A 14,067-nucleotide genomic window follows, 5' to 3' on the forward strand; every position below is an offset into this window, starting at 1 on the left:
TGCACAAGTAACCAGTGTGTCTTTGCTCTCCAACCTCTGGTGGCTTGGGTCTACTCCCTGTTGCCATGGCAATCCGGCTGGCCACACAGTTCACTGGACCCAAGGCTGGCATCTGCAGATGGGGCTGGGCAGACCCAGAGAATTAGACTATCTTTTGCTGAGCTCCCACGGAGGAACCTTCCTCACCAGCCACTGGGGCAGAAACACCAGCCACTCCTCACTCCTGTCAACATCCTGGGCCTGGCCTAAACTGAAAAGGAAAATTCTCCCCAAGGCAGACCCATTTCCTAATGCCCACCCAGGCACGTTCGCCAGAGCTAATGACTGCCTTCACAGTTTGCCTCGTGGGGGAAGAGAAACGGTGAAGTGTGTTTGTGTTCAGGCCACTCTGCAAAGCAGGTCCACAGGGCATGGATGCCACCCGAGGCCCATCTCCAAGGACACGGGGCAGCGGTGAAGAGTAGGATTCTCAAGCCAGACTGCTTGGGTTCAGATCCTGTCCCTATTTCTATCAGCCACATCCTTTGTGACTTTGGCACTTCGTATGTCTGTTTTCTTCTCTGTAAGACAAAAATGACAACAGACCCTGGCTCCTGAGAGACTACATTTCCAATGCTCAGAACAGGGCTTCACACACACTTAAGTGTTCTGTCAATGCTGGCTTTTATTACTCCTGTGTGCAAACTTCTCCCAACCAGACACATCCCATACCCCAGGCCTGGTGCTTTTTTCCTCTCAACATCCGTGAGCAGACCGCGCCAGGGGCCCTAGAGCTTGCTCCCCCTGAAGCCCTTACCAACCAACATGGCGGAGAAGAGCTTCCAACATCCTGGCTCTGGCGCTCATGCTGGCCCCGGGTGCCTCTTGCTGTCTCTTCCCTCTGGGGCCCATCAACGTGCAGCACTTCTAGGGCAGTATACTTGCTGATTGCTTCCTTCACTATTACTCACAACAACCAGCTAAGACACTGCCAAAGAAACACTCACAGCTGGCCCTGCTGATGACTCAGGGGGGAGGCCGGTTCTGCTGCTCCCGCGGACCTGTGGATAGGAAGGGAGTGTAGGGAGGAAGGATGGGGCGCTGGACACAGTGGGGACCGGCGACAGATCCCAACCGGGCTGGCCCGCGACTCACTGACCAGGAGAAAAAAAAAAAAAAACAACAAACCAAGTCAGCACTTCCCTGGAAAAGAAAAAGTTAGGAAGCGACAGTAGTCTTAAACCCGCATGGCTATACGAACGGGGAGCGAGAGAACAAAGCAACCCCAGCTTGCTCCCCCATCCTGGGCACCCCTGAGAGAGTGCAGCAGTCAGAATCCTACTGGGGAAGCAGAAGCAGAAGGAGATACAGACGAAGAGGTTTATTTCAAGGAACTGGCTCACATGACTGTGGGGCTGGCTAGGGCCGCCTGGCAGGCTGGTCGCTCTCAGGCAGGAGCGGATACTGCAGTCCACAGGTGGGATCTCTTCCTCCTCAGGAAAACCCCAGCTTTGTTCTTAAGGCCTTTCAACTGCTTGGGCGAGGCCCACCCACGTTATCGAGAATAATCTTTACTTAAAGTCAACCGATTGTAGATGGCACCCACGTCCGCAAAAAACAGCACCTAGCTTGGTATTTGGCTGAATTACTGGGTCCCGTGGCCTGGCCAAGCTGACACCTCAAGATGCCCATCACAGTGGCTGCTAGAATATCTAGTCACTAACTGCTTTGGATGCGGACCACCGATGGACAGTTTACCTCTTCATGGGGGTGAGGACACACAGGGGTGTTCCCGGGAGGGTCGCTCTGTCCCCTACCCCAGCACAGGAGGTCCCAGAAATGGGTTCCAGGCAAGCTGTTGCGGATGAAAGCACCTCACGGGTGGGCATGGTGTCTGCCCACCTCCTCTCCTAGAGGAGAAAGCCCCTCTTTGGCCTTCCCCACACTCAGCAGGATGCAGAGCATACAGCGCCTCCGTCCTTGACCGCTAAATGTCCAGTGGGAGCTGGTGGGAGTCTGCTCTCACCTTAGTCTTCTGCCCCCAAAACAGATGAACCCGTAACGCCCTGCCTAAAAAGCAAACCAGACTATAATTATGGCTTTTTAGTGCGGAAAAGATGCCTCTGATAAGTCCAGTTTTATCCCAAAGGTAAGTGCCAGCAGAGCATGTTTGTCACGTCAGGGCACCATGCCCAAGAATCACCTGGAGGCTCTGGTGAGGTGGGACTTCTGGCTCCACACTGGAGCTTCTGACCCAGAGAGTCTGGGATCGGGCCAACGGCACTTTCTACGGTGACCGTCCTCAAGTAAGCACGGGGACAAGCAGGCGCCTGAATAACTCCCAGGCTGGCTGGACAAGGTGGAGGACCCCCAAATACTGAAAACAGAAGCAGGCTCCCCACGGTGAAGACAGCTATGCGGGAATTAAGCAATAGCAGTTAAGCTTGGTGTCTGTGAGCACAGTGAGCATTTGGGACGGGCTGGCCCTTCCAAAGATGGGGTGTGAGAGGCGGGAATGGGCTCATGAGCACTCACTGGCTCAGGCTGGTACTTGGCACTGCTGTCAAGGTCCGATCAGCATGGTGGCTGTGCGTCTCTCAGGGATGGGGCACGTGCTGAACCTCAGCAGAGGTCAAAAGCACTAACAGAGGGAGGGAGACAAGGAACTGCTGATTCTTGGATCCAGCCTACCCTCTGGCTCAGAAAATGAACCAAAGGAAAAGATGGCTCAGAAAAGCAAGACCAGATGTATCTGCTACCGCTAAGCAGGCCCTGCTCCTGATTTCCATGCAGAACTCCATCTTCTGAATCTAGGCAGTGACCTGGGTGAAGGTATCTGCCTATGGAGGCTACTCCCCGGGCACTGGGGCTGGCCTGGCAGTTATGACAGCCAGGAGGGGGTCCTTCTTCCTCCTCCTGAGTCCAGGGTCCTCAGACAGAGAGGACAATCTTCTCAGTCAGAGAGTCAGACAGGAGAGGTCTGGACTTCGGGGACAATCTTCCTAGTCGGAGAGGGGAGGCCCGGATTTCAGGGACAATCTTCCCAGTCAGAGAGGGGGGGTCTGGACTTCAGGAACAATCTTCCCAGTCAGAGAGAGGAGACCTGGACTTCGGGGACAATCTTCCAGTCAGAGAGGGGAGGCTTGGACTTTGGGGACAATCTCCCCAGTCAGAGAGGGGAGGCTTGGGCTTCAGGGACAATTCTTCCAGTCAGAGAGGCGAGGCCAGAACTTTAGGCAAGGGTGAATAATCAGTCAGTGGATGAAATCTGACTGTGTTCCACAAAGTATAAAGCACACAAGTCAGCAATCTTTAGCCAAGTCAGACTTTCCTGCAAAGTTGCAACCCAAGGTCAGAGTGAATGTACTTAGATTTGAATGTCCAATCTCTTCTACTGAAAGGCCTTTGGTGAGCTTCTGCTGCATTAACACAAGATGTTTAAAAGGCCTGGGGCTCGGTTCAGAGCCCTGATTTTGCCTTCAATTCATTTCTCCTACCAGGGGCCCTCTTGAGCCCCAGGCCCAACACCTCTCACTGCAGAGCCAGGGCCGCTGGTCCAGAGAGGCAGGAGGAATACAAGAAAACCGGAAGTCATCTCTACCAAGGGAGTTTTAAGTTCCCAGAACTTAAATTTTAGGCACTAAAGAAAAAGTGGATTCTGGCAATATAGCTCTTGAATGTTCCAATTCCTGGAAAAAGAGGCGCCCTCCTTCATCCAGGAGATGTGGAAATTCATCCAGGAAACCTTCCCAATCCGACAGCACGTGTCTCAGCAAGTACGAACGTAACTTCTGCATCCATCATCTACTGACTGTGCACCTATGATCTGCTGACCCCACTCTGGTGTGGGGACGGGGGGAGGGCCAGGAGGCAGGAGGACATCCTGGGCCTTGGGGGACGCACAAAGAAAGAGATGGGCAAGAAATCACAGCTGTGCAAAATTATAACCGTGAGCAGTTCTGAACCATGGGAACAAGCACTTCTAAAATGCCCAATCTGGGGGCAGAAGTGTGGTGCTGAGAACAAGTCCCAGTTTTGTACCACACGCTCCCTCCCCTGCCAGGCTTGGAGAGGAATCCGACGATTTTTACCACGATTTTTACCACCAGCCTTAGTTAAGTGTCCTCTTGCATTTCACAATGATGTTGAAAGCTGGGAGGAATTTTTCTGCTCTTGCGCTGATCTCCTCCAGAAAACCTGACCCAGCGGCAGGAAGGTGATGGGGGCTCAGAGGAGTTTCAGAGACCTGTCCAGATCTGTGAGTGACTTCCATCCAGGTTAGAGCCTGGGCAGAGAGAAACCTGCCTTAAGAGTGGGGGATCTCACACTAAAAAAGAGAATGACAGGCCAATATCCCTGATGAACATGGATGCAAAAATTCTCAATAATCGAGAATTCAATAGTACATTAAAAGAAATATTCACCACAATCAAGTGGGATTTCTTCCTGGGCTACAGCAGTGGTTCATTATTCACAAATCAATCAATGTGATACATCACATTAATAAAAGAAAGGATAAGAACCATATGATCCGCAGTAGATGCAGAAAAAACATTTGACAAAATATGGCATCCTTTCTTGATAAAAACCCTCAACAAAGTGGGGATAGAGGGAACATACCTCAACATCATAAGGCCATATACGAAAGACCCACAGCCAATATCCTCCTCAATGGGGAAAAACTGAGAGCCTTTCCCCTACAGTCAGGAATGAGACGGGAACGTCCACTCTCACCATTACTATTTAACATAGTACTGGAAGTCTTAGCCTCAGCAATCAGACAACAAAAAGAAATATAAGTTATTCAAATCAGGAAGGAAGAAGTTAAACTTTCACTATTTGCAAATGACATGATACTGTAAACCCGAAAGACTCCACCAAAAAACTGCTAGAACTAATCCATGAATTCAGCAAAGCTGCAGGATATAAAATCAATGTGCAGAAATCTGTTGCATTTCTATACACCAATTATGAAGCAGCAGAAAAAGAAATCAAGGAATTGATCCCATTTGTAACTGCACCAAAAACAATAAGATAACTAAACCTAACTAAAGAGGAAAAAGGTCTGTACTTTGAAAACTACAGAACACTCATAAAAGAAATCGAATACGACATAAAGAAATGGAAAAGCGTTCCATGCTCATGGATCGGAAGAACAAACATCGTTAAAATGGCTATATGACCCAAAGCTACCTACGCAGTTAATGTAATCCTTATCAAAATAATACCAGCATTTTTCATGGAGCTAAAACAAATAATCCTAAAATTTGTACGAAACCACAAAAGACCCCGAATAGCCAAAGCAACCCTCAAAAAGAAAACCAAAGCTGGTGGCATTACGATTCCGGACGTCAGACTCTATTACAAAGCTGTCATCATCAAGACAGTATGGTTCTGGCACAGAAGCAGACACATAGATCAGTGGAACAGAATAGAGAGCCCAGAATTGGACCCACAACTTTATGGTCAACTAATCTTTGAAAAGGCAGGAAAGAATATCCAATGGGAAAAGACAGTCTTCAACAAATGTTGGGAAAACTGGACAGCAACACGCAGAAGAATGAAACTGGACCACTTTCTTACACCATACACAAAAATAAATTCAAAATGGATGAAAGACCTAAATGTGAGACAGGAAACCATCAAAATCCTAGAGGAAAACAGAGGCAGAAACTTCTTTGACATCGGCTGTAGCAACTTCTTATTAGACATGTCGCCGGAGGCAAGGGAAACAAAAGCAAAAATGAACTGTTGGGACCTCATCAAGATAAAAATCTTCTGCACAGTGAAGGAAACAATCAACAAAATTAAAAGGCAGCCCACAGAATGGGAGAAGATACTTGCAAATGGCGTATCTGATAAAGGGTTGGTATCCAAAATCTATAAAGAACTTCTCAAACTCAACACCCAAAACCCAAATAATCCAGTTAAGAAATAGGCAGAAGACATGAATAGACACTTTCCCGAGGAAGACACCCAGATGGCTAACAAACACATGAAAAGATGCTCAACATCACTCGGCATCAGGGAAATACAGATCAAAACCATGATGAGATACCACCTCACATCTGTCAGAATGGCTAGAATTAACAACACGTGAAACAACAGATGTTGGCGGGGATGAGGAAAATGGGGAGCGCTCCTACACTGTTGGTGGAAATGCAAACTGGTGCAGCCACTCTGGACAACAGTACGGAGGTTCCTCAAAAAGTTAAAAACAGAGCTACCCTATGACCCAGTGATTGCACTACTGGGTATTTACCCAAAGGATAAAAAAAAAATACAGATTCAAAGGGACTCATGGGCCCCAATGTTTATAGCAGCAGTATCAACAATAGCTAAACTATGGAGAGAGCCCAAATGTCCATCGACTGATGAAAGAATAAAGAAGACGTGGTACATATATACAATGGAGTATTACTCAGCTGTCAACAAGAATGAAATCTTGCCATTTGCAACAACGTGGATGGAGCTAGAGTGTATTATGCTAAGCGAAATAAGTCAGAGAAAGACAAATACCGTATGACTTCACTCGTATGTGGAATTTAAGAAACAAAACAGATGAACATATATAAGGAGGAGGAGGAGAGAGGGAAACGACAGAGAACAGACTGAGGGGTGCTGGAGGGAGGTGGGGGAGGGAATAGATGGGTGGTGGGCATTAAGGAGGGCACTTGTTGGGATGAGCACTGGGTATGGTATGTAAGTGATGAATCACTGAATTCTACTCCAGAAACCAATATTGCCCTGTATGCTAAGTAAAATTTAAAGATATAAAAATAAATAAAGAAGCCTAAATACAAGGTAAAAAAAAAAAAAAAGAGTGGCAGATCTCAGGGACAGGGCCATGAAAGACTTACTTGGATGTTTTCAGCCTCAAAAACTAATCGTCAGTCCAGGTCGAGCGGACCAGCTTTTCCAGAGGGGCAGCCAGCACCCCCGCTGCTCCCAAATTTCACAAGCCACCTGTGCCTGCCCTTGGAGAAAAGAGAAAAGGTCACACATCCCTGGTGGGTGATACTGGTGCGTGCCTGTCCCTCCCTGACCCTGGGTGAATGGCGAGCATGTCTGCTGGCCCTTAGGGGCTGCCTGCCAGAAGCCTGTTGCCTCTGCTCTCTGCAGAGCCGGGGACTTACTCATCTAATGCCTCTGAGTATGAAGAATCCTTAAGTGTTTCCCAGTCTAGTCCTTACCAGATGGACGGCTTAAACAGCCAACTCTGGGAGGCAGCAGGTTCATCGGGAGGGAGAACAGCTCACATGCTTGAGGACCACCCACCCGGATGCTCACTGGGGAGAGGGGTTGTCTGGCAGGTGAAAGGTGAACAGCAGATGCCATGATTGTCTAGAACTGCCCTTGCCTTAAAAGAACGGAGTATAAAACACATGTATTTTAGGAGTGAGCGTAATTGTCAGTTATTGACCGCCCCAGTCAGTTAGAAATCTGAATAAATGTCAAGTTTCTGACGTAGCAGATCCTGGTTGCCTGCCCCAAATCCATGCCCCTCTGCTCCCGCTCAGAGGCCCTGACTTGGTTCAGGTAAACCTAGCCTCCCCTCCTCAAGTCACATGCCTCACGAACGCCATCCCGACAGGCCCTTCCCTTGCCACTGACTGGTTGGGGCCGGGGCCTGAGGCATCACTGTGGCCAATGAGATGTGTGAGAAAGTCAGCCGAGGCTTTGGAAAGGGTTCTCTCACTCATAACAAGACAGGCCCAGGAAGGGCTGGCCAGGAGCGGAGCTGGTAGAAGACAACGTCAGTATACGACGGCCGAGCAGAAATATGGAGAACCCAACTCCTTGACATCCCTAAGCCACTGGATACAACCCACCCCGAAACTGCTGACCTCCAGACTTCGGTTTTGTAAAATGTTTACTGTTCCGATTACTTAAGTCATTTTGAGTAGGACTTGGCTCTTACTCGCAGAGGAAGGAATCCTAACTGATACATAGTCTAAGCAATTTGGACATCACAAATTACCTTGGAATTTGAAAAAAAAAAAAGGAAACCATTTAACAAAAACATCTCTGTTCAACAGCAGCAGAAACAGCATCCCCATCCTCTCCCTGCAAAAGTAGACCAAGCCAGGAGAGTTTAGGCAGGTGGCCCCTGCACTGTGCCCTTCCCGGTGACCTTGTGCGGGGTGGTGTTCCATGATGGCAGCAGACAGGAGAGCGCATGGACTGCTCAGACTTTCAACCAAGTCCTCGGTTCGGGTGGGGAGGGGGGGTCCCGGGTTTGTTCTTCAGACCTGTGCGCCCTTCCTGGCCTCGGGCCAGAAATCCCCCAAACGCTAAGGGCTAACTACAGTGGGGGTGAAAATGCTAGAGACAGGCTTTCACAAGGAGAGATTTCAGAACTTCACAATTTCAAAATAAAATCCAGCCCAGGGGGTTGTAACATAAATTTGAGTTTTGGAAGAAGCCCAGACTACCCACCCCCCACCACACACGCAATGTTTCTCTGAGTAGGGACTGAGGGAGCTGCCCCATTTTAACACGGAGCCCTGCTGCTGGACAGAGGCAGCCCCCAGCCCAACCCCCCACCTTATGGAAAAGGAAAACAGCCCCCCAACCACCATAAAGCCTTCCATAGGCTTTCCATCTGTAGTTCTAAAAAACCCTTGTCCCCAGCCCTCCAATAAGGATCACTGAGCACCTGGGATACTGTTTCTGGACCTTGCCTTCCCTGCCACCGTTAAGCAACCAGGCTCCGTAAGACATTGACTTTTTGGAACAAGGGATCAAACAATTAGGAATGTTTTTCTAATGCCAAGGCCAAATTTCCCACAAACAGAGTAAATCCTCTAGAAACAAACTCAGGATTTTCTTCACTCATCCCAAAGGTCTTTTTCCCAAGGTGTAAGTGTTCCCTGAAGTTGAGAGTGAACTAAACCAGCAGCAGGGGGGGCGGAAAAAAAAAAAGGTGGGTTACCTGCTTTGTGGGCTGAGGGAGGATCGGGGACTGGGGACCGCAGACCGACCTCAAGGCTGGCTCCACCTGTCCGACCTGTCGGGCTTGCCGCCTCCGGGTCTGGCACCAGGCTCTGCTGCTAGGAGCTGGGCCCACTGCCAGCACCTGGGCCCCTCTGTAGGTGTGCGTTCACCTGCGGAGAGGTGCTCCCCAGGCTGTTCCCACCCTGTGACCCCCCACCGCCAGCCCATCCGCACCAGCACATCCTTCCTGAGTCCTTTGTATCCAAGCCTAAAGCTGGTGGTGAGAAAGAACAAAAACGAAGAGGAAGGAGAGAAGAGGAGACAGGAAAAACCCGGTTCCCACACCCACCCACAGTCCCTGGGTGAGACGGTCAGGGCGGTGGAGCTGGGTGGGACCAGGAGCCTGAGCAAGGCCGTCATGGTCATCATCAACGGGAGCAAATTCCAGGGCTGCTCTTTCCCTCTGGGTGGCTATTTTGGGAAAGCAGCTTTACTCCAGCAGACTGGCTACCGCCGACACTGGAATCCGGAAGCCCCCAAGCTCTGCCAGGCCCCAGCGCAGGTAAAGGCAGGGGGAACGGCCCCAGAGAGCAAAGGGCAAGTTCCAGGCGCCCTCAAAACTCTGCTCTGAGCACACACGGGCCCACCCATCCCACTTGTCCCCAGGCCTTCACGAAGGATCACTGGGCACCTGGGATACTGTCTGGCTTGCAAGAGGGGGTCCTGGCCTGCTGTCTGAACTGGGGCGCTGATGGGCACAGCTGGTGGGGCTGCTGGTACCGGGCCCACCAATGTCACGGCCTTTTTCTTGCTCAGAGTCCTTGGTGGCCAGATCTAGCTTCTCTGCCCTTGCATTCTCTGATGCTCGCCAAGTGCAAGTCCCTAGTGAGCGTGTGAGCTCACGGCATAGGTGTGTGGGAAGGAGGCGGGCGGGGGGTGCGGGGGCATTCCAACCACTGCTCAAGTTCAACTGCGTGCTTTGGAGGCGGCCAAGTAAGCCGAGCCTCTGAGAGCCACCGCAGCAGAGAAGAGCGGCACCCAAGAGCCGTGAGCATAACCGAGATCTTCCGATAACCGGGGTTTTCCAGTGCAAGGGCAGATGCTAAGTATAAAGTCCCTACCGGGAAGCCAGAAGTCATTTCCCTGAGCAGACAGTGAGGCAGGGAGAGCTGCCCGAGGGAGAAGCTTGGTGGAACTCAGGCAGAACCCGACCTCCTTCCTCGGGGTCACCCCGCTCCTCAAAGGAGGAAAGGAGAAGGCTGCCTGGGCCAGGCGGGGCCTCAGGGCACCACTGTGTTTTGTGAAGCCCCACCTCAAAGTCAACAGCGAGTTCTGGCCCCCAGAGGAGGTAGCAAACCGGCCAGTCCTGCTCAAGGGGCCTGATGCCCAGCAGTGGGCCATGACCCGGCTGGGTCTATCCTGGGGCCTAACTCTTCCTCTTCCTCCTCCTCACTCTCAAACAGCCAGTCCTGGGTCACAGGCTTTCAGAAAATCCCCCAAGCCCCAGCCAACTTCAGGCCGCCCTGGCCCTTAGATCATCTGCTAGTCACTGGGCTAAGACCCAAACTGATGGGCGAGAAATGCTGAGTGATTTCAGAAAACCAAACTGCAAAGGTGCTCACGATAAAATCTTCGGCGGGAGCACCCCAAGCTCTGAAAGACTCTAGGGAAGCACTTACCAAACAGGCCTAAAAAAGAAGCTGAGGCTGCTTCCCCCAATGTAGTAGACAAGAATCTTTCAAATTTACATATAAAGTCCCATGATAAGTCATTTGGGATCCCCCAAAGTAGGAAGGCGGCTTGTGGTTACAGCAGGGTGAGTCAAGGAAACAAACAAATGAGCCGGATGAGGTCAGCCTTTTGGAAAAGGAACAAAGAAAAACTGCTCCCAGGCAAGAGGCAGCTCATGATGCCCAAGCGGTGGTCACAGAACGCCCATTTCTGAATCCTGGAGTTCAGTGAGTCTCAATGGGGGTGGGGGGGTGACCTGTCCCCCAGGGGACATCTGGCAATGTCTGGAGACACTTTGGGTTGTCACAACTGGAGACGGGAGGGTGCCCCTGGCACCTAGTGGGTGCAGGCCAGGGACGCGGCTAAATATCACACGGCACACAGGACACCCCCAAACACAGAGAATCACCCTGCCCCAAGTGTCAGCAGTGCCATGATTGAGAAAGAGCCTCACATAACGCAAAATAGTTTTCTCTCTTCTTTAAAAGTCCTGGGCAAATGGTCACCTTTAGTCACTGGACATGTCCCTCAGCCCCGAGGGCCACTGGTGGGGACCCCTCCTGTCTGTGACGAGGCTGGGTGCTCACGGGCTCTGCGTCTTTGGAGGGACCTCTGGGAACAGACCGCAGCTTGGGCGAGCTGCCCAGCCGCTGGCCGAGGGCTCCGAGGGCTCCGGCCCTCAGAGCTTGCCCCCCGGCGGCTCAGCCCTGAAGGGCTCACACTGAAGCTATGGAGAAAGAAGGATGACACCTACACCGTCACAGCCAACGGCCTCACCCTGGCAGGTGCTTCACGGGTGCCGGCGACCTTTCACACACTTTGTCCTGCCTGAATAAATAAGAGCCTCACGCATGAAGCATTCTGCGCTCCTGACCTGCCAGCCCAGGGGAACAGCAGAGGCCCCACGTCCAAGTGCACAGGGGTGCGCCAGGGAGAGCCGGGCGCATCCACCTTTACATCACATGAAGGCAGGGCATGGAAGCTGGGAAAGGATCGAGGGTCCACCCCGGCTCCCCGGGATAAGCTCCTGACTGGTGCGCCCCCGGGGTCCGGAGCTGAGCTGATGGCAGACACATCTGGGGGGTACCCCCGCACCTAGCTGTACACCTCTGGATGTGAGTCCCGCAGAGAGAGCGGCTGCGGAAATATAAGGAGCACATCACGCTCCTGGAGTCTTTTCTGGTCTGCCACAGGCTCAGCAAACGGTCAACAGAAACCAACCCAGGAGCCGGGCGGACGGGAAGAACACAGGCCCAGAGCTGACAGCGGCCGCCTTTGGGGAGTTGGGAGCTCGGGGGAGATGCAGGCCGGACATGGGCCTAACCCACAAACCTCATCTACCTCTGACCGGTTGACTTTTTATGAGTTACTACTAATTTTATCATTTTAAAAGAGCATTTAAAGTAAAAGAATGAGGGCAGAATATCTTGTACAGACACCCAATTTCCTGGGATTATGCCTCACCTGCTCAGGGAACCCTCCACTGCAGGTTTGCATGGGCAGCTGTCCCCGGTCACCAGACCCCAGAAAACCGGCCCGTGCAAGACCACAAAGGCCAAAGAGAAAGGGTAGAGGCGGCGAGACGGCGCCTGGTGCCAAACAAGGAAATGAGAAAACCGGCCCACGTGCCAGGCCAGGAGCCTGGGCGGGAGGGAGGCTGCAGGCCCGACACCCCCATGTCTCCTGCCAACACCCCCTGAGCAGATGGCCGTCCCCACCGATCGTCCCCTCAGACCCAGATAAGGTTCTGGATCCACTGCTCACCACTGAGGTTCGCACTGAGGAAAGTCATGCATGGCTAAAATCCAGAAGCTTGCCAACCTCTCGTTACCCAGCCTGCTCTCAGTTCGAACGAGGCACTGCACCCCCACATCCCGACCCCTCGGGACCTGAGATCTGGTTTTCCACTTAAAATTCTGCCTCAGGGGCGCATGGGTGGCTCGATTAAGTGTCTGCCTTCGGCTCAGGTCATGATCCCAGCCTGGGATCAAGCCCCACGTTGGGCTCCCTGCTCAGCGGGGAGTCTGCTGCTCCCTCCCCCTGTTCCTGTGCTCTCTCTCTCCCTCTCAAATAAATAAATAAATAAAATCTTTTAAAAAAATAAAATAAAACCCTGCCTCAGCCTCAGGCCTGAGCTCGGCACTGTCCCCACCGCTTCGACCTCTTACTTCTTTCCATCATGCATTCCATCATGCATTCCGGGCTCCCCTCCACTGGCTTTGTTACCCACAGCCTGGCGAATAACTCTCACATCAGGGTCACCTTTCCAAGCCCCCTATCCTACAAGAGGGACACAGACACCTAGAGACAAGGCCAGAGCTGGGGGGACAGGGGCTGACCCAATGGGACAACTCACAAACTCTAACATTCTTATGAGCATCTACTTTCCCCTAACATCAAAGGCAAAACCAGAGGTGCAACGTTTGGCGGTAAACCATCACATCTTAATACCGTATACACCTCATTAACTGTTGTAAAGAAAAATAAGTAGGTTGAGAAAACAATACTCAGAATAATAATCTAAAGTTTGGGGGCGCCTGGGTGGCTCAGTCGTTAAGCGTCTGCCTTCGGCTCAGGTCATGATCTCAGGGTCCTGGGATCGAGCCCCGCATCGGGCTCCCTGCTCCGCGGGAAGCCTGCTTCTCCCTCTCCCCCTCCCCCTGCTTGTGTTCCCTCTCTCGCTGTGTCTCTCTGTCAAATAAATAAATAAAATCTTTAAAAAAAAAAAAATCTAAAGTTTGTGTCTATGTGCATCTTTAGCTTGCACATAGGCAAGCTAATATCCGCTACAAAGGCAAACAAAAGCAACGTTCCCAGTGGGTTGGACAGAGAAGTCACTTCACTCACACAGGTGCAGTGAAGGGGGGCATGCAAGAGGGAAGCCGCTCCCCATAGCCCCAGTCCGGGGTCCTGGAAAGGGCTGCCGGCTCTGGGGGTTAATAACCGGTGATCTGGGATGCGGGACCGCAGAGAACAGAAGACATACAGAAGCCAAGTCAGTGAATTAATGCGGGAACCTACTGCTGTCCCTCAAAGGAAGGGCTCAAGCATCAAGTTTGTTTATAAGAGCATCAGGACCCAGTGTCCGAATGTGGGCGGACAGCTCAAGGCTGGCCCGAGAGACGTTATAAGGGAGGGATGTGTGTGGACCCCCAAGTGTTGTCCCTTCTGCTCCTGTTCCCACCTATCGATGGCTCACTTTCCACCTACACCCTCATGTCCTGGACGTCCTCAGACCTTGCCAGACCACTGGTTCACTGAGCTAAACCTGCACTCAGAAGAATAACAGACCCCGTGATTTGCAAACTCATCATCGGCTGAGTTGGGAGCCTCTTCCTGGTCAGGGGATTTCTGCATTCGAGGGCAGAGTGAATCTGCTATCTGGCTTCAGCCAAAAGAACAAAGCTCTCATTTTTAAAT

Source organism: Neomonachus schauinslandi, chromosome 4, assembly GCF_002201575.2.
Source record: "Neomonachus schauinslandi chromosome 4, ASM220157v2, whole genome shotgun sequence".
Taxonomy (NCBI): Eukaryota; Metazoa; Chordata; class Mammalia; order Carnivora; family Phocidae; genus Neomonachus; species Neomonachus schauinslandi.